This window comes from Pseudophryne corroboree, chromosome 2, assembly GCF_028390025.1.
Source record: "Pseudophryne corroboree isolate aPseCor3 chromosome 2, aPseCor3.hap2, whole genome shotgun sequence".
NCBI classification, from domain to species: domain Eukaryota; kingdom Metazoa; phylum Chordata; class Amphibia; order Anura; family Myobatrachidae; genus Pseudophryne; species Pseudophryne corroboree.
Genome location: NC_086445.1, coordinates 151437838 through 151458105, shown reverse-complemented (window position 1 = coordinate 151458105; position 20268 = coordinate 151437838).

Sequence of the window (20268 nt, the reverse complement as noted above, 5' to 3'; positions counted from 1 at the left end):
CGACAGCCGGGATCCTGACCGGATCCTGTTCCAAACACTTACCCCAGTGGTGTACCTATAATGGGTGCAGTTTGGGTCCCCGACACCGCAGACCTTGCATCCATTTCTTCAGTACTTACCTCTCCAAAATACCCCATTGGCAGCATTACAAAATCACCTAGCAATAGCATGGTGGTCATATTCCCTGCATTTTGCGCATGAGCATTAGGGAAATCACTGGGCAAATGGCCACTGCACCATTTACCCAGATGCATGTGCAGAAGACACCGGTACAGCGTCAGAGACTACTAGAGGTTACTGCTGCGCTGCTGGCTGGAGAGGAGGTAGCCCGGATGGAGACTGCACATGCGCCCTCTCCTGTCTTTAAATGCCCCTGACTGACACTCAAGCATTGGTTAGGCTTGTGAAATACACACTGGCTATCAGGTTTTAATATCATGGTAAAAATGTCTTTAATGCATCAGATCAAAAGGAAATTCTAAGACACACAGACAAAACCTGCATGCAGTGGTCCATTCACAATCAGTTAATTAAAAGCATTTCTCTAACGATGATTACTATAGTCATCACTCATCGTCATCAATGTGAAGATACCAGGTTCCAAATCACTCAGGCATGGTGGTAGATGAAAAACCAACAGTGGCTTATTGAACAGAATGGGTTATAACAGCTCAGCACACCTCTGTAATCCAATTCTACATGAAAATTCCCACCACAAACTCCTGACAGAACATTACTTCTTAGTCTGGGAGTAGAGAATCTCTCTTTCAGCTCTCTGGTTAGCTCTACTTATACCACAATAAGCTTCATATTGCAGGGGTGTGTGTGACTTCTTTGTCTTAGGCTCTTACAGCATTGGAATACAATACATATTCTAATCAAGGTGATTACATCAGCCAGAGAGCCATCATGCTCACTGTTGGACAATAGGAAGTAAACAAAAAGGGACAATGGTACCTTATATGACTCACCCTCTGAGTGTCCACTGTGGTTTTAGTAAACAATATGAAACTAGGTCTAACATGAATACATCATCTAAAGGGTAACAGATAACATAACACAATTGCATATATTAACAGTGTTAAGATTGATTTAAACACAATGGCCCTCATTCCGAGTTGTTCGCTCGGTAAAAATCTTCGCATCGCAGCGATTTTCCGCTTAATGCGCATGCGCAATGTCCGCACTGCGACTGCGCCAAGTAAATTTGCTATGCACTTAGTAATTTTACTCACGGCTTTTTCATCGTTCTGGCGATCGTAATGTGATTGACAGGAAATGGGTGTTACTGGGCGGAAACAGGCCGTTTTATGGGCGTGTGGGAAAAAACGCTACCGCTTCCGGAAAAAACGCAGGAGTGGCCGGAGAAACGGAGGAGTGTCTGGGCGAACGCTGGGAGTGTTTGTGACGTCAAACCAGGAACGACAAGCACTGAACTGATCGCAGATGCCGAGTAAGTCTGAAGCTACTCAGAAACTGCTACGAGGTGTGTAATCGCAATATTGCGAATACTTCGTTCGCAATTTTAAGATGCTAAGATTCACTCCCAGTAGGCGGCGGCTTAGCGTGAGCAACTCTGCTAAAATCGCCTTGCGAGCGAACAACTCGGAATGACCTCCAATATTGGGTGAGCAGTAATGGACATGTTATGGAGAATGAACAAACAGACTAATTGAATGTATATGGATATGGGTATAAAAAGTACATATTTGACATGGGAAATGAGGCATAGCTATATTCATTGTCACAGACCTCTCATTTCCTCACAATCATCGTTATGTATTTGAAACTGTCCTCAACCACCGGCATGTAATATGGCTGTCACAATTATGTGCGTGTGTTACAGCTGCGAGAATACCTCTTTACTGTACTCTGCTTGCTTTATAATGTCCCTTCCCTCAAACATTAGGCCTGCTCAGATACACATGGGTGTACATAGTTGCTGAACTTGGAAATCCTTTTCACGTCAGTGCAGTGGTTATAAATGTGGGGGAGTCACAATATGCAGCCCAAGTAGAATGCCCAACATTAGAAGTGATGTCAATTAAATATACATTAGCAATAGAAATGCCTGGTGAAATGCCAATTAGTATCAGTAAAAATGAGATGCCCCAATTAAGGGCAGAAGTGCAGACGGTGCACCCCATCCCTACCCCCAAAGAGTTGGAGATGTTGTCCGGGAGGCAGAAGGACATTTACACATTTCAGAACTTGCAAATGCACCCTGTGTAAATGCCTGTTGTTTGTACAGTGCCAAGATGCAGCGGCCCTGGGTATCTTTAAGCCATTCCCCCCTCTCGACTCCCCAGCTCTGCCACTTGGCACCCAGACCCCAAAGCTTTTGGTGCCTCTGGGAGTTACAGCACTGTTCCCATTAGTATCAGTAATGTCCAGTAAGACAATCGATAGTTGCAATAATATATGGGGTACATTGGTAAATACGGTTCACAGTGTATAGGCTACTCACTGACCTTTCTTGCTCTTCCTGGCTCTTCTGCTGAGTCACCTTGAAGATGGTTTCTGCTTCAGGTTCGCTAGGTAATAATGGGGGTATTGAGACATGGACCAAAGCTGAGCAATGACACTTAAGGCCTCACTGAGGTCAGTTTATTTGAATAGAAAAGGTTAAGTGAAGGAACACTGGGGGTAATTCCAAGTTGATCGCAGCAGGATTTTTTTTAGCAATTGGGCAAAACCATGTGCACTGCAGGGGAGGCAGATATAACGTGCAGAAAGAGTTAGATTTGGGTGGGTTATTTTGTTTCTGTGCAGGGTAAATACTGGCTGCTTTATTTTTACACTGCAAATTAGATTGCAGATTGATCACACCCCACCCAAATCTAACTCTCTCTGCACATGTTATATCTGCCTCCCCTGCAGTGCACATGGTTTTGCCCAATTGCTAACAAAAATCCTGCTGCAATCAACTTGGAATTACCCCCACTACCCGTAGGACGGGTCTACAACAACCAAATGTGACACTTTTTATGCAAAAGATCTGAGAACAGCAAGGGTGTTCATTCTGAGTTGTTCGCTCGCTGCTATTTTTAGCAGAATTGCTAATAGGCTAAAATCCGGCAGTTCTGCGCATGCGTATGCACCACAGGGCGCACACGCTAAGCAATTTTACACAAAACTATGCTATTTTACTCACGGGCGAACAAAGCTTTTCAATCGCTCTGCTGATCGTAGTGTGATTGACAGGAAGTGGGTGTTTCTGGGCGGAAACTGGCCGTTTTCAGGGAGTGTGCTAAAAAACGCAGGCGTCCCAGGTAAAAACGCAGGAGTGGCTGGAGAAACGGAGGAGTGGCTGGCCGGACGCAGGGCGTGTTTGTGACGTCAAACCAGGCACTAAACGGACTGAGGTGATTGCAATCTAGGAGTAGGTCTGGAGCTACTCAGAAACTGCAAGGAATTACTTAATTGCAGAATTGCTAATCTTTCATTAGCAATTCTGCTATTGGTGGTCATTCCGAGTTGTTCGCTCGGTAAATTTCTTCGCATCGCAGTGATTTTTCGCTTATTGCGCATGCGCAATGTTCGAACTGCGACTGCGCCAAGTAAATTTGCTATACAGTTAGGTATTTTACTCATGGCATTACGAGGTTTTTTCTTCGTTCTGGTGATCGTAATGTGATTGACAGAAAGTGGGTGTTTCTGGGCGGAAACTGGCCGTTTTATGGGAGTGTGTGAAAAAACGCTACCGTTTCTGGGAAAAACGCGGGAGTGGCTGGAGAAACGGAGGAGTGTCTGGGCGAACGCTGGGTGTGTTTGTGACGTCAAACCAGGAACGTCAAGCACTGAACTGATCGGACTGGCAGAGTAAGTCTCGAGCTACTCAGAAACTGCACAGAGAAGTCTTTTTGCAATATTGCGAATCTTTCGTTCGCAATTTTGATAAGCTAAGATTCACTCCCAGTAGGCGGCGGCTTAGCGTGTGCAAAGCTGCTAAAAGCAGCTTGCAAGCGAACAACTCGGAATGAGGGCCATTAATAGCAGAATTGCTAATCTTTCGTTAGCAATTCTGCTATGCTAAGATACACTCCCAGAGGGCGGCAGCCTAGCGTGTGCAATGCTGCTAAAAGTAGCTAGCGAGCAAACAACTCGGAATGAGGGCCAACAATCCTTCCTAATATTTCGGCCAATAATGTCTGTCACTCTGTAATACCGATAATTACGATATATATATATGACCCTTTGAAGAAGTCTGATTGAGACGAAACGCGTTGGGTGCCCTGCAGTGACCCCCCTAGCCTTTTTTAAAAGCTAAGTCCGAATTCCTTACCTTTTATTGAGATTTTTTATGCTTTTACCAGTACTTGTGAAATATTCTGTCTTTTATTCCACTTTTATATATTAAAAAGCTTGTTTGTTAATTATATATTTTTTTGGCTCATAAATCTTATTCTGTTAATGCTTCTGTTTTAAACAACACCAGTCGCCGATACCCATATTCCCCCATTCTATATCCATTTAGCAGTATTGTGCCTGTACTGCACCTTTAAGGGTTGGCAGACACCTTTAAGTAGGTACGTGTGTGTTTTTAATCAACATTAGGGTTTTTTTTTTAAATCACATTTTTTACTGAGATTTTATCCCACAAGTGGCGCAATATCATTTTCTGTTACACATATATATATATATCACTTTAAAATACTGGAAGTCAATAACATATGTCACTTTGAACACACTACATACAATAACACATATCATAATGTAAATAATCCACTCAATAATCATGGATAGCTTCCCAACCTAACAGTAATTTAACCATACAGTTAATTAATGTCTTTTGTTATAACACTGAGGCAATTCTCTGTATAAATTTTCCTGGAACAAAGTTCCGATATACCTGAGCTCAGGGTAGAGTAACAGATTCCCAATATATGTCAAAGCGGCTGAAGTAGGGATATATATGCATACTGTATATAAAAAGCCCCAAAGTATAAAGTTTATTATGAAAATAAACACAGTGACAGGTGTGATCCCGGGCGGCAATAATACACTTTTCTTCCCAAACCGGTAAGTTCTTTTCCAGAAACTAGTGTACAGTAAGTCTCCTTTAATTTAGAAACAGGCTGATTGTCCCGTAACTGACCCTATACACTCCCTGTGAATGGTTTGATCAGAGGCCCCAGGCTTATACTATATGGTGTAGGCAGGTATTCACTCAGTCTCAGCGTATGTAGTGATTGCTCAGGTCCACCACACACTGCTACAGCGGGCTGCGGGATCTCTCTCTGTGTACACGGCCTCCCACTCTGCATCAGCTGTTAGCAACACAATGATACAGGGGCTTCCCCTGTTCCTGCTCCGTACATCTGTGGGCTGCTCTCCGATGGTTGCGTTGACACTGCTGCCAGTAAGGACCACGGGGGAGGGAGCCCTCCGGCTGCCATCACCCTTCTCCCGGCACACTATCCTCCGTTCCGCCACCTGCTGCCACTGGTACCCCGCACTCCGTCACCTCTCCCTGGGTCACGCTGTTCTTCCCCACTGGGGTACTAAACACTGCTACGCACTTAAGTCCTTGCACTGTGATCACACTCTGTCTGGGGCTGCCTCAGTGCTGACCCCACGCGCATCACCAGTCCTGGCTTCTGTGATCTTCTCAGTGCTCCACGTGGGTTCTCTCTCCGCCTTCAGGCATGAGCAGGGGCATATATCCCCTCCCTTTGTCCGGGCCAACATTCCACATCCAGGATTCCTGCTCTTGGAGGAACCAATAAGGTGCAAGTAAGTATACCGGTGTCTGTTCAGCAATATAACACACTTAGCTGCATTAACCCATGTTGTGCCTGCAGTTTCTCCTAGGGAAAAGGCTGTGCTGGGTTACGTACAACATAAACATATACCAAATAAGCCAATTAGGAAAATTCAGTACAGGCGCTATAGATATAGAATAACCACACTAATATATTTAACTTATTTTTGCAGCTCTCACACAGTGATCTGGAACAACTGAAAAGATAAATAAAATGAATATATAGACTTGACTATATAAGAGAGCGCGAAAATGATATAATATAAAAACAATTTATTATGATTAAAAAGTCCAATTGGTAAATAGATCAAAATCTGTTATAATAATAAAACCACATCACATCACTTGAACCATTATAAACCAGTAGACTTATGTCCATGACCAGTCCCAATTTAAACGTATTTATAGATGTCCAAAGATTCTTACATGGACAAAGATGTAAATAAATGTCCCGGACCAATGAATGGCTCCCTGTATTGAAGAATAAATGTGGATGTATACCTTATTGAGGGTACTGGCCTTTTAGATATAGTGGAGATATGTGCCGAAATAGAGCTTGACACTCTGCTGGATATGATTTAATAATCCTCCTCATCCATGTAGTGCAGTCACAGCCCCCGTGATTGGTACATAAAATATCTCACCGCTAGCATTTTTGTGCCTCCCGTCCTTTGAACTCCAAACGGTGCACTTGTAGCCGTGGAATGCAGGGAGACGTTGCCAGACCCTATAGCACAAGGGCTGAGGCAGCGATGTAGAAGACAGTGAATACCGGACTGGGGCAGCGCAGCCGCAAGCAGCACGGGCGGTCTGCAGATGATTCGTCCCTGACTGGGACAGAGCGGCCGGCAACAAAAAAGGTGATCTGCAAGGAGGTGGATCCCAAAGCTGGGATGAAGCAGCTGTCCGCGGCACAGGTAATCACCACAGTGGCAATGCCGGTATTGAAAGCTGGTAACAAGGTGGGTGAAGTGGCTATCACCTTTACGCGTTTCTCCAACGTAGCTGGCTGTCGGTTTCCTTAGAAGGTAATCCTTATACTAGGGAGTCCCAGGTATTTAAAGGCATTATCCTCCAATCGGTGCTGATTAAGCCCATATGTTAATTATCAACAGGTGCTCCCTCATCCTGCAGGTCAACCCCATGCAGGTGTATAACAGGAATTTTAATTAAAACGTGTGGTTTTCATTGTATCAATGGTTCAATAGTACAGAAATTTACATACAATGCACATTACATAGAATTATACATATAACCATCTAAACCATTATGAATAAAAAAAAGGGGAAACAATACATTTCCATCCTAAATGATAATATGTGTATCACGGAGAGAAATAGAAACAATTTAACTGGGTCTTTTTTCAGGGTTAAGTACAACTTCCAGTACACTCATAATTAGTGGAGCCACTGTGGCTCAGCACACTAATGGCCAGTACCAGTGAGCACTAAGGTGCAAGTTCAAATCTCACCTGTGAACCATTTAAAAAAAAAAAAAAAATATATATATATATATATATATATATATATATATATGTTTAAAAAAGAGAATACACTTTTTTCTATGGTTAATATTAATTATTATCAAGTATTAATTTCTTCTTTTATTATTTTAGTTGCTGTTATTGTACATATCCCCGAATTTGGCCCAACATCACTTATACAATAATTGCTACATATAATCCTAATGAGTGAATAGAGAATATATATGGGAGAACATAATTAATGGTTGCGCTCCCATTATGCCAATGCAAAAAATGATAAGATACATAGTAAAAAATTAAAATACTAACGTAACGATCCCTAGAGAGGAAATGTTATGTAAATGGATTCAATCTAAATATTTCATGTATAGATAAAAAGATTTGTACTCATAATAGAGTACATAGTATACATGCAATAATAGTCCCCCCAGAAATAAGGAGTATATTGGAAAGATATTCAGGAGTATACAGGAGGATATCCTAATGATATAATAATAATAATAATAATTTTATTTATAAAGCGCTCTTTCTCCAATAGGACTCAAGGCGCTTAACAGATACATAGCATAATATAGTACAGAAAATAATGAAGTACATTTTCATAAAATACAGAAGCATGAAGATACCAAAAGTGACAATTATGGGAATGCTTGAGTAAACAGGAAAGTCTTGAGTCTACTTTTGAAGGATTCTATTGTTGGGGCCTCTCGCACTGTGCGGGGAAGTGAGTTCCATAGAGTCGGAGCCGCATGACTAAAAGCTCGACCATAGTAGAAAGAAGAAAAAAAAGGACTGTATTGTCGGTGCACAGAAGGAAGAGTGACCTGATACTCACATCTACCTATATATTCATAAAATTTAACTTTTATTGTTATTAAATTAAAACAATGTGACAATAACTAATACACAGACTACAGGTATAGGCGAAACATAGAGGTTAAAATTTGGACACATACAAAACATACAGAAAGTGCATAAGAATAATAAATGTGATTGAAGATTAAAAATGTGTATCCGCGTGTTTAATCTAATGCCCAATTAGATATCCTATTGTTCTTAGTTTAAACCAGTGTATTGATTTGTTCAATTATCAGTAATTATTACATAGGTCACTTCATCATATATCAAAATATCATAATTGTCCCACTCGTAATGTTGGTGGCTGACAGTAGAATTCGGCTATTTTCATCTGATAATCATATGTTGCTTGTCATGTTTTCCAACACTCTCATAAGAGTATTAAGAGTACTGATAATGTAGTTTACAATTATCCACACTGTATAATTCCCCTAGAGGATGAAATCCTTGGTTATATGTTACTTATTATTCCACTGTTCAGATAAGACTCCTTGCAGACATATAAAGTGTCCAGGTCAGATGACAATCTTGGTTATTTATCAGTAATTTGTCTCCCAGGTCACTTATTCATATAGTAAATGCCATAGTTATTCCACTCATGTGGTAATGTTAGTGGCTGACACCACAAATTGGCTTCACTCAGCCGATAATCATATATGAGTTGTCATATCTCCAACATTCTCATAATGATACTAATAATACTGATAATATGTTATCCCACTCCTACTTCTGCCACTAGTTACCTGCTATTGTGTTTTTTTTTTTTTTTTCCTCTCCATTGCTCGCTTCCAACCCACCATGTGTTTTCCTGTAATGTTTACCTCCACTGATTGCACACCTTTCCATTGTGCCCTACATGCAGGGTACATCATACTATTACATAAGCATCAGTTTTCCCATATATGAACTTGGCCCTTGCATGGCTCACCTCCCACAGTGTAACCTTCAAAGTGCGCCCAACATGGCTGCCCCATATGGTACACTTGTGGATGGGATGAAAAAATACATGGACCTTGTGGTTTTGTTGGAACCCTACTCTAAACTGTAGGATTCTGAAATCACCCCCATTTTGTGTCATCTCTTCTAGGGGTAGACTATTCCACCTGGGTAATCCTACGCTTAGCGCCCAAGATGGCTGCTGCACTTGGTACCTATAAGGGTGGAATACACAACCCTTGGAAGTTATTACCCAAAATGCCTTCACCAATCCTGCGTTATGCTTTCTGTGGACTTAAGATTTTTCTTTTATGTCTGTGTTGCTTGTCTATTGTTGTATTAGTCAAATCCTCTGTATCATGTGCATTGTTTTTGATGTCTGTAAAGCGCCTTGAGTCCTGTTGGAGAAAGAGCGCTATATAAATAAAATTATTATTATTATTATTATTAATATAGTCTGCATTTATCCACAGTGTCTGATTCCTCTAGAGGATGATATCGTTTTTTATATATTAATTATTATATGACTGCTCAAACAGAACTCTTTGCAGACATATAAAGTGTCTAGGTCACGTGATCCAGACCCAATTCTGGTATATACAGTATGCAGTAAGGAATTAATATCTCCCCCACTCCTCAGTGTTGATATATTTAAATAGCAAATCACCGTATTGGTCAACTGTTCACAATTTGCATATCCCTAAAGGGGAGGCATATTCGCTAATAGGGATTAGATACCTATAAGCTGGAAAGGAAAAAGTATCATCCTATACTATTGGGTGACCAGTTAATTATAAGTCATTTTATGTATTAATGACTATCGATGCCACCACTGGGAATATATATATCTGTTTTATCTGTACTATATATAATCAATAATACCAATTCAAGTGCAGATTTTGTTATTATAGCTCAAATATTCCTTGTGGCTTCAGTGTATTTATAGCTACATAAGTTAATACTGAGGTGTTTATTGTGTTTGTATTTGCCAGTTTGTATCACAAATGTTTCAATCTCGCTAGTGGGCAGCTTTGGGAAATAGTTTAAAACATTGTTGCATTTTCTGTCTGTAGATTAAATCACAGAAACCTCACACTGCACCTAGGCTGCTGACATAAATACACAACACCCAGCTGCTGAGTTCACTCAGCCAATATCTGTGTACTATAGGATGTTAGAACATATGATACTTAATGTAGCACTCTCATTGAGCTGGTTGTCTGATAGGTAGGAGTACAGATTCCTATAACAGAGTTTAATTATCTACCTAATACTAGGTTTAATTGTGTCATAGATACTTCTGCATAACTATATGGTGGTTTGGGAGAATGATTTTACCTCATGCCACTTCTAATTCACTGATCAAGATATACAGCAGGAGTCTGCTAAATTAACATGAGTCTGCCAAACTAACACGGCTATCATCCCTCTTTAAGGAGGTATCAGAGTGTCTAACAATTAGCATAACTTAGGTGGCAATTGCATTAAACCATCAGCTGGAGAACAGGACTAAGTCTCTATAGTTAGGTATAATAATCCATTTACTGTTCTGTGTTTAGAGTTGTAGGAATTGTCAATACATATAGATTAAAGCTGGTTAAACATTCATTATATGATAGAACACGAGCATAGATAACACGCGGACACACGCTGCCCACACGCGTGTTCCGCCGTTACACTGACAGCTTCGTCAGAGCTGAACCCGAACGTCTCCCCTGGCAAGGGATTTGAGCTTTCCCCCGTTATCCAATCCGTGTGGTTTCGGCTAGTCACGTGTAGTTACTGGCCAATCGCCATGCTCATTTCATGTTCACGTGACCAGTATGTAGCCAATCACTGGGTATTGTGATCCCCATGTTAACGGCCGCTGACGGCGCCGTATTCCCGGACATCATGAAACATTAATACCCCTACATCTGTATACAAATAATTACAGTCCTTAATTACATATGTTATATCGGGTCTAGAAGTCCGTCCTTCATTGGCCAAATTCTCATTAGTTCAGATGTATATGGGGAATCTAATTCTAGTTCATTTGATGTGATTCATGTTTATTTTTACCGAGGGTGCTATTGTAAATATACAGATTCGGCACCCGTGTCTCCCTGTACTCTGTGTAATATAAAGGTCACCTGGATTTGAGTATATGAGTCGTTCAAGCCCAAATTATAATTTCTTGATGTTATTCCATTATCCATCAGACTGTAATTGTAATGAGAAAGAATAAAGTCAAAACTTATATTTATGGGATTTGACTCAATCAGTCCCAACATCTGAAAATATCTGGATTACATAGCCAGATGTGAGACTGAGTATATACACTCAGTAGTGTTCCCACCTACTATATGGTTTAACTGCTTCATTGAAACAAAGGTAAGTATATATATTACATTGAGAATATATATGGTTAAATAAATTACTCAGAATTACGACTTAATTAGTTATTAATCCACCTGGAAAGGTATTTTCATGATAAATAATTACATATTGTGTAATAAACCATTCTAAAGAAAATTTCTATATTGAAGTTGCATGCATATATTGTTTAATATTTTCTCTATCGTCCTAGTGGATGCTGGGGTTCCTGAAAGGACCATGGGGAATAGCGGCTCCGCAGGAGACAGGGCACAAAAAGTAAAGCTTTTTCCGATCAGGTGGTGTGCACTGGCTCCTCCCCCTATGACCCTCCTCCAGACTCCAGTTAGATTTTTGTGCCCGGCCGAGAAGGGTGCAATCTAGGTGGCTCTCCTAAAGAGCTGCTTAGAAAAAGTTTAGCTAGGTTTTTTATTTTACAGTGATTCCTGCTGGCAACAGGATCACTGCAGCGAGGGACTGAGGGGAGAAGGAGTCAACTCACCTGCGTGCAGGATGGATTGGCTTCTTGGCTACTGGACATCAAGCTCCAGAGGGACGATCACGGGTACAGCCTGGATGGTCACCGGAGCCACGCCGCCGGCCCCCTTGCAGATGCTGAAGACAGAAGAGGTCCAGAATCGGCGGCTGAAGACTCCTGCAGTCTTCAAAAGGTAGCGCACAGCACTGCAGCTGTGCGCCATTTTCCTCTCAGCACACTTCACACGGCAGTCACTGAGGGTGCAGGGCGCTGGGAGGGGGGCGCCCTGGGAGGCAAAATGATTACCTATAAAGGCTAAAAATACCTCACATATAGCCCTAGAGGCTATATGGAGATATTTAACCCCTGCCTGATTTCTCTAAATAGCGGGAGACGAGCCCGCCAGAAAAGGGGCGGGGCCTATCTCCTCAGCACACGGCGCCATTTCCTCTCACAGTTCCGCTGGTCAGGACGGCTCCCAAGTCTCTCCCCTGCACTGCACTACAGAAACAGGGTAAAACAGAGAGGGGGGGGCACATTTATGGCGATAATTTGATATAACAAAGCAGCTATAAGGGAGCACTTATTATAAGGCTATCCCTGATATATATATAGCGCTTTTGGTGTGTGCTGGCAAACTCTCCCTCTGTCTCCCCAAAGGGCTAGTGGGTGCTGTCTTCGTTAGGAGCATTCCCTGTGTGTCTGCTGTGTGTCGGTACGTGTGTGTCGACATGTATGAGGACGATATTGGTGTGGAGGCGGAGCAATTGCCAAATATGAGGATGTCACCCCCTAGGGAGTCGACACCGGAATGGATGCCTTTATTTATGGAACTACGGGATAGTGTCAACACGCTAAAGCAGTCGTTTGACGACATGAGGCGGCCGGACAATCAATTAGTGCCTGTCCAGGCGACTCAAACACCGTCAGGGGCTGTGAAACGCCCTTTGCCTCAGTCGGTCGACACAGACCCAGACACAGGCGATGACTCCAGTGGTGACGGTGACGAATCAACCGTATTTTCCAGTAGGGCCACACGTTATATGATTTTGGCAATGAAGGAGGCGTTACATTTAGCTGATACTACAGGTACCACTAAACAGGGTATTATGTGGGGTATGAAAAAACTACCTATAGTTTTTCCTGAATCAGAAGAATTAAATGACGTGTGTAATGAAGCGTGGGTTGCCCCTGATAAAAAACTGATAATTTCAAAGAAATTATTGGCATTATACCCTTTCCCGCCAGAGGTTAGGGAGCGCTGGGAAACACCTCCTAGGGTGGACAAGGCGCTAACACGCTTATCTAAACAAGTGGCGTTACCCTCTCCTGAGACGGCCGCACTTAAAGATCCATCAGATAGGAGGATGGAAAATATCCAAAAAAGTATATACACACATGCAGGTGTTATACTACGACCAGCTGTAGCGACTGCCTGGATGGGCAGTGCTGGGGTAGTTTGGTCAGAGTCCCTGATTGAAAATATTGATACCCTGGACAGGGACAATATTTTACTGTCGTTAGAACAAATAAAGGATGCATTTCTTTATATGCGTGATGCACAGAGGGATATCTGCACACTGGCATCATGGGTAAGTGCTATGTCCATTTCGGCCAGAAGAGCTTTATGGACGCGACAGTGGTCAGGTGATGCGGATTCAAAACGGCATATGGAAGTTTTGCCGTATAAAGGGGAGGAGTTATTTGGAGTCGGTCTATCAGATTTGGTGGCCACGGCTACAGCCGGGAAATCCACCTTTCTACCTCAAGTCACTCCCCCACAGAAAAAGGCACCGACTTTTCAACCGCAGCCCTTTCGTTCCTTTAAAAATAAGAGAGCAAAGGGCTATTCATATCTGCCACGAGGCAAAGGTCGAGGGAAGAGACAGCAACACGCAGCTCCTTCCCAGGAACAGAAGCCCTCCCCGGCTTCTACAAAAGCCTCAGCATGACGCTGGGGCTCCTCAAGCGGACTCGGGGATGGTGGGCGGTCGTCTCAAAAATTACAGCGCGCAGTGGGCTCACTCGCAGGTAGATCCCTGGATCCTGCAGATAATATCTCAAGGGTACAGGTTGGAATTAGAGACGGATCCACCTCGCCGTTTCCTGAAGTCTGCTTTACCAACGTCCCCCTCCGAAAGGGAGACGGTTTTGGAAGCCATTCACAAGCTGTACTCTCAGCAGGTGATAGTCAAGGTACCTCTTCTACAACAAGGGAAGGGGTATTATTCCACTCTTTTTGTGGTACTGAAGCCGGATGGCTCGGTAAGGCCTATTCTAAATCTGAAGTCCTTGAACCTGTACATAAAGAAGTTCAAGTTCAAAATGGAGTCACTCAGAGCAGTGATAGCGAACCTGGAAGAGGGGGACTTTATGGTATCCTTGGACATCAAGGATGCGTATCTCCACGTTCCAATTTACCCCTCACACCAGGGGTACCTCAGGTTCGTTGTACAAAACTGTCACTATCAGTTTCAGACGCTGCCGTTCGGATTGTCCACGGCACCTCGGATCTTTACAAAGGTAATGGCCGAGATGATGATTCTTCTTCGAAGAAAAGGCGTATTAATTATCCCATACTTGGACGATCTCCTAATAAGGGCGAGGTCCAGAGAACAGCTAGAGATGGGATTAGCACTGTCTCAAGAAGTGCTAAAACAGCACGGGTGGATTCTGAATATTCCAAAATCCCAGTTAATGCCGACAACTCGTCTGCTGTTCCTAGGGATGATTCTGGACACGGTTCAGAAAAAGGTTTTTCTCCCGGAGGAAAAAGCCAAGGAGTTATCCGAGCTTGTCAGGAACCTCCTAAAACCAGGAAAGGTGTCTGTACATCAATGCACAAGAGTCCTGGGAAAAATGGTGGCTTCTTACGAAGCAATTCCATTCGGCAGATTCCACGCAAGAATTTTCCAAAGGGATCTGTTGGACAAATGGTCAGGGTCGCATCTTCAGATGCACCTACGGATAACCCTGTCTCCAAGGACAAGGGTGTCTCTTCTGTGGTGGTTGCAGAGTCCTCATCTATTGGAGGGCCGCAGATTCGGCATACAGGATTGGATCCTGGTGACCACGGACGCCAGCCTGAGAGGCTGGGGAGCAGTCACACAAGGAAGAAACTTCCAGGGAGTATGGACGAGCCTGGAAACGTCTCTTCACATAAACATTCTGGAACTAAGAGCAATATACAATGCTCTAAGCCAGGCAGAACCTCTGCTTCAGGGAAAACCGGTGTTGATCCAGTCGGACAACATCACGGCAGTCGCCCATGTGAACAGACAGGGCGGCACAAGAAGCAGGAGTGCAATGGCAGAAGCTGCAAGGATTCTTCGCTGGGCAGAGAATCATGTGATAGCGCTATCAGCAGTGTTCATCCCGGGAGTGGACAACTGGGAAGCAGACTTCCTCAGCAGACACGATCTTCACCCGGGAGAGTGGGGACTTCATCCAGAAGTCTTCCACATGCTGGTAACCCGTTGGGAAAGACCAATGGTGGACATGATGGCGTCTCGCCTCAACAAAAAACTGGACAGGTATTGCGCCAGGTCAAGAGATCCGCAGGCAATAGCTGTGGACGCGCTGGTAACGCCTTGGGTGTACCAGTCGGTGTATGTGTTTCCTCCTCTGCCTCTCATACCAAAAGTATTGAGAATTATACGGCAAAGAGGCGTAAGAACGATACTAGTGGTTCCGGATTGGCCAAGAAGGACTTGGTACCCGGAACTTCAAGAGATGATCACGGAAGATCCGTGGCCTCTACCTCTAAGGAGGGACTTGCTTCAGCAGGGTCCCTGTCTGTTTCAAGACTTACCGCGGCTGCGTTTGACGGCATGGCGGTTGAACGCCGGATCCTAATGGAAAAAGGCATGCCGGAAGAAGTCATTCCTACTTTGATTAAAGCAAGGAAAGAAGTAACCGTGCAACATTATCACCGAATTTGGCGAAAATATGTTGCGTGGTGCGAAGATCGGAGTGCTCCGACGGAGGAATTTCAACTGGGTCGATTCCTACATTTCCTGCAATCAGGATTGTCTATGGGTCTCAAATTGGGATCTATTAAGGTTCAAATTTCGGCCCTGTCGATTTTCTTTCAAAAAGAATTGGCTTCAGTCCCTGAAGTCCAGACCTTTGTGAAGGGAGTGCTGCATATACAGCCTCCTGTGGTGCCTCCAGTGGCACCGTGGGATCTCAATGTAGTTTTGGATTTTCTAAAATCTCATTGGTTTGAACCACTAAATAAGGTGGATTTGAAATATCTCACTTGGAAAGTGACCATGCTTCTAGCCCTGGCTTCTGCCAGGAGAGTGTCAGAATTGGCAGCTTTATCTTACAAAAGCCCATATCTGATTTTCCATTCGGACAGGGCAGAACTGCGGACTCGTCCGCATTTTCTCCCTAAGGTGGTGTCAGCATTTCATCTGAACCAGCCTATTGTAGTGCCTGCGGCTACAAGTGACTTGGAGGACTCCAAGTTACTGGACGTTGTCAGAGCATTAAAAATATATATTGCAAGAACAGCTGGAGTCAGAAAATCTGACTCGTTGTTTATATTGTATGCACCCAACAAGATGGGTGCTCCTGCGTCTAAGCAGACGATTGCTCGTTGGATCTGTAGCACAATCCAACTGGCACATTCTGTGGCAGGCCTGCCACAGCCTAAATCTGTAAAGGCCCACTCCACAAGGAAGGTGGGCTCATCTTGGGCGGCTGCCCGAGGGGTCTCGGCATTACAACTTTGCCGAGCAGCTACGTGGTCAGGGGAGAACACGTTTGTAAAATTTTACAAATTTGATACTCTGGCTAAGGAGGACCTGGAGTTCTCTCATTCGGTGCTGCAGAGTCATCCGCACTCTCCCGCCCGTTTGGGAGCTTTGGTATAATCCCCATGGTCCTTTCAGGAACCCCAGCATCCACTAGGACGATAGAGAAAATAAGATTTTACTTACCGATAAATCTATTTCTCGGAGTCCGTAGTGGATGCTGGGCGCCCATCCCAAGTGCGGATTATCTGCATAAATTGTACATAGTTGTTGTTAACTTATTCGGGTTATTGTTGTAGGAAGCCATCTTTCAGAGGCTCCGCTGTTATCATACTGTTAACTGGGTTTAGATCACAAGTTGTACGGTGTGATTGGTGTGGCTGGTATGAGTCTTACCCGGGATTCAAAATCCTACCTTATTGTGTACGCTCGTCCGGGCACAGTACCTAACTGGAGTCTGGAGGAGGGTCATAGGGGGAGGAGCCAGTGCACACCACCTGATCGGAAAAAGCTTTACTTTTTGTGCCCTGTCTCCTGCGGAGCCGCTATTCCCCATGGTCCTTTCAGGAACCCCAGCATCCACTACGGACTCCGAGAAATAGATTTATCGGTAAGTAAAATCTTATTTTAACAGATTAATACCTCAATCATAATGGAATGTGTTGAAGGCGAAGTGTTCGCTGGTGTTTTATATAATATCAGTGAATGAATCAGATAAGATGCATAAAATCAAAAAATGTTGTTTAGGTATAGTTTTTTGATTTTATGCATCTTATCTGATTCATTCACTGATATTATATAAAACACCAGCGAACACTTCGCCTTCAACACATTCCATTATGATTGAGGTATTAATCTGTTCTCTTTGGACAAATCTGGAATAATATTATTACGACATATCATAACCTTATCCATACAATGTATATAGGAATCACCATATTTATCTAGTATCAGTTATGAATATTATTATTTATTAATACTTACCCTTGGAACATTTTCATCCAATAAAATATTAAACAATATATGCATGCAACTTCAATATAGAAATTTTTTTTTTAGAATGGTTTATTACACAATATGTAATTATTTATCATGAAAATACCTTTCCAGGTGGATTAATAACTAATTAAGTCATAATTCTGAGTAATTTATTTAACCATATATATTCTCAATGTAATATATATACTTACCTTTGTTTCAATGAAGCAGTTAAACCATATAGTAGGTGGGAACACTACTGAGTGTATATACTCAGTCTCACATCTGGCTATGTAATCCAGATATTTTCAGATGTTGGGACTGATTGAGTCAAATCCCATAAATATAAGTTTTGACTTTATTCTTTCTCATTACAATTACAGTCTGATGGATAATGGAATAACATCAAGAAATGATAATTTGGGCTTGAACGACTCATATACTCAAATCCAGGTGACCTTTATATTACACAGAGTACAGGGAGACACGGGTGCCGAATCTGTATATTTACAATAGCACCCTCGGTAAAAATAAACATGAATCACATCAAATGAACTAGAATTAGATTCCCCATATACATCTGAACTAATGAGAATTTGGCCAATGAAGGACGGACTTCTAGACCCGATATAACATATGTAATTAAGGACTGTAATTATTTGTATACAGATGTAGGGGTATTAATGTTTCATGATGACCGGGAATGCGGCGCCGCCTGCGGCCGTTAACATGGGGATCACAATACCCAGTGATTGGCTACATACTGGTCACGTGAACATGAAATGAGCATGGTGATTGGCCAGTAACTACACGTGACTAGCCGAACCACACGGATTGGATAACGGGGGAAAGCTCAAATCCCTTGCCAGGGGAGACGTTCGGGTTCAGCTCTGACGAAGCTGTCAGTGTAACGGCGGAACACGCGTGTGGGCAGCGTGTGTCCGCGTGTTATCTCTGCTCGTGTTCTATCATATAATGAATGTTTAACCATGTTTAATCTATATGTATTGACAATTCCTACAACTCTAATAAGCACAGAACAGTAAATGGATTATTATACCTAACTATAGAGACTTAAGGCCCGTACACACTGGTCGATGTATCGGCCGTTCTCTTGAACGGCCGATACATCGCGGGACCGTCGGCCAGTGTGTACGGGCGATACGTCTGTGAACTCCGTCGTTCACAGACGTATCGCGTCGGCAGCGCAGCACAGCCGACAGCCAATATATCTAACGATATATTGGCGCGTCGCTGTGTGTGTACGGGGCGGTCGTCCGACCGCCCGTACACATGCTGCGGCGGCCGGCGGTGATTGACAGGTGAACTGGGCGGGCGCGAGCGCCCGCCCGCCCTGTTCATGATGTCAGTCCCCCGACGGATCGGGCTGTGTGTATGCATAGCACACTGCCCGATCCGTACATAGATATATCTGCAGATCAATTGATCTGCAGATATATCTACTAGTGTGTACCCACCTTTAGTCCTGTTCTTTAGCTGATGGTTTAATGCAATTGCCACCTAAGTTATGCTAATTGTTAGACACTCTGATACCTCCTTAAAGAGGGATGATAGCCGTGTTAGTTTAGCAGACTCATGTTAATTTAGCAGACTCCTGCTGTATATCTTGATCAGTGAATTAGAAGTGGCATGAGGTAAAATCATTCTCCCAAACCACCATATAGTTATGCAGAAGTATCTATGACACAATTAAACCTAGTATTAGGTAGATAATTACACTCTGTTATAGGAATCTGTACTCCTACCTATCAGACAACCAGCTCAATGAGAGTGCTACATTAAGTTGTTAGTGTCTCCTGCTCTGTGCTGCCACGTCTTCATGGCAACCGGGAGACAAGTGCTAGCGGAGTAACCTGAGCGTAGCTGATACTCCGGTTCGGGTCTTTTGCTGTGCAGTGGTTACAGGCTCCGTGCACGGCAGGGGATCCGGTGCTGGTTTTTGTGCTCACAGTCTGTGAGGTCTGAGTGGGGCGTGGACAGCACCTGCTATATAAACCCTCTTCTCAGGTTAGGCAGATGCTGCTGAATCTTTGTTGGTTAGTCAGTTCCTGAAAGCTAGCTAGTACTGTGTAAACTTTGTATTTGTTTGTTGCTTACTGCAAATAGGCCTTGGGATTTGGTATTACACTCTGCCAATCCAGACCTAGCAGTAAAACTGGAGTCAGTCGTTTAACCTGCTGGGGTTCTTTTGCTACTCTGTGAACCTAGCAAGTTTGCGGCTGTATTCTCAGACTTGCCTGCCAAAATCCTTTCTCACTGTGCAAGGTGTTCAGGTGTCAGTTTAGTGGCAGTAAGCTGAACCAGTGCACTGCAAGTGAGGACTAGGATTGTGGAGACTCTCCTTGTGTCTATTATTCCATCTCTGACCAAGGAGTTTACTGCCACACCCGTTGGTAACCCTTTAGGATTTTGCTGTTGCCCTTAGCAACAGCATTTCGGGTTCTCTACGTATTAAATCACAACATCTCGCTTCTTTCCATCTGAGCATTCCTAATACTAGGGAGACACCCAGTTTCTTAGCCTTTGGGCTTCTCTGTTCACTTTGTGTTTATTTTGTTACCCTATCACCTTCTATGTATGTAATGTCATATTCCCCAGTCTGTCTGTGAGTTCATTTGTTTTGCATCCCTCTCCA